We start from the raw sequence: 1,509 nt of genomic DNA, 5'->3' as shown, positions 1-1,509 counted from the left end.
CTTAAATTCCACATATGAGTGAAATCATGTGGTATTTGTCTTTCTCTGACTGACTTATTTTACTTAGCATAAAACTCTCTAGCTCCATCCATGTCATTGAAAATGGAAAGATTTCATTTCTTCTAACGGCTGAGTAATATTCCATTGCATACATCTACCACATTTTCTTTATCCATTCATCCATCGATGGACATCTGAACTCTTTCCATAATTTGGCTATTATTGATAATGCTGCTATAAACATCGGGGTGCATGTGCCCCTTAAAATCACTGTTTGCATCCTTCAGATAAATACTTAGTAGTGCAATTGCTGGGTTGTAGGTAGCTCTATTTTTAACTTTTTGAGGAACCTCCATACTGTTTTCCGGAGTAGCTACACCAGCTTACATTCCCACCAACAGTACGAGAGGGTTCCCCTTTCTCAGCATCCTCGCCAACACCTGTTGCTTCCCATGTTGTTGATTTTAGTCATTCTGACAGGCGTGAGATGGTATCTCATCATGGTTTTTAATTTGTATTTCCCTGATGATGAGTGTTGTTGAGCATCGTTTCCTGTGTCTGTTAGCCATCTGGATGTCTTCTTTGAAAAATGTCTATTCATGTCTTCTGCCCATTTCTTAACTGGATTCTTTGTTTTTTGAGTGTTGAGTTTTGTTTTGTTTTGTTTCAAAAAAGGAAACATCAAATTTAAAGGAAAAAAATAAGAAATTGTCTGAGAAAACAGCAGAGCCAATTAATTCCTGAAAAAAGAGTTCTGTGTCTTGGTGATCACATTTATTTAAACAGTTGGAAAAAAATTGAAATGCCCTTCAGATTAAGAATTTTTGAGTTATCTGCAAATTAAGGCATTTCAGTAGTGGAAGAATCCTTGGTCATTTCTTATATCAAAATTTACACAGGTTTCTATTTTGAATGTCTTCTACTTTTAAAGAGGCGGTCATACAAAGTCTTCTATATTCCATACATGATAAATTCCTTGTTTCAGTCAACTCTTAATGTTGGGACAACTAGTACAACACCATCTCCCCAGACAAAAAGCATCAGAATATTGCATTTTGTTGATTTATATATTGCTTCGCATGTTTTCTCATCAATTTCTATAGTGGTCACCGTTTCCTCCACATCATATTTAAATGCTGATCATAAACACGTAATCTGCTTTGAAGCTCTCTGTCATTTCTCATTTTCACATAAATTCGCTCATCCATGCTGAGCCTGATGAGATCCAGGGACTCTTCTGCAGTGTTAGTAGTTTGTTGCTGGTCCATGTCATCCACCATGTTTCAAACCCTGCGTCCTTTCCCCTGGTATTGAATTTGATAAGTTCTTTACAGATTTTGGTTGTTAACCCTTTATCAGATATGTCATTTGCAAATATTTTCTCCAATCCATTATCTGCCTTTAAGTTTTGTTGATAGTTTCCTTCACTGTGCAGAAGCTTTTTATCTTGATGAAGTCCCAATAGTATATTTTTGCTTTTCTTCCCCTTGCCTCTGGAGATGTGTCTAG

The 1,509-nt window shown here is 36.3% G+C and overlaps 1 pseudogene; it reads right to left on the bottom strand.

Annotated features, from left to right (window-relative positions):
- Positions 1-981: 981 nt before the first annotated feature.
- LOC113261460 (U6 snRNA-associated Sm-like protein LSm3) lies at positions 982-1,280 on the bottom strand (annotated as a pseudogene).
- Positions 1,281-1,509: the final 229 nt, after the last annotated feature.

Source organism: Ursus arctos, unplaced genomic scaffold (genome assembly GCF_023065955.2).
Source record: "Ursus arctos isolate Adak ecotype North America unplaced genomic scaffold, UrsArc2.0 scaffold_5, whole genome shotgun sequence".
Classification (NCBI taxonomy): domain Eukaryota; kingdom Metazoa; phylum Chordata; class Mammalia; order Carnivora; family Ursidae; genus Ursus; species Ursus arctos.
Note: the sequence above shows the minus strand (reverse complement) of the source record. Positions and strands in the feature narration are given on the sequence as shown.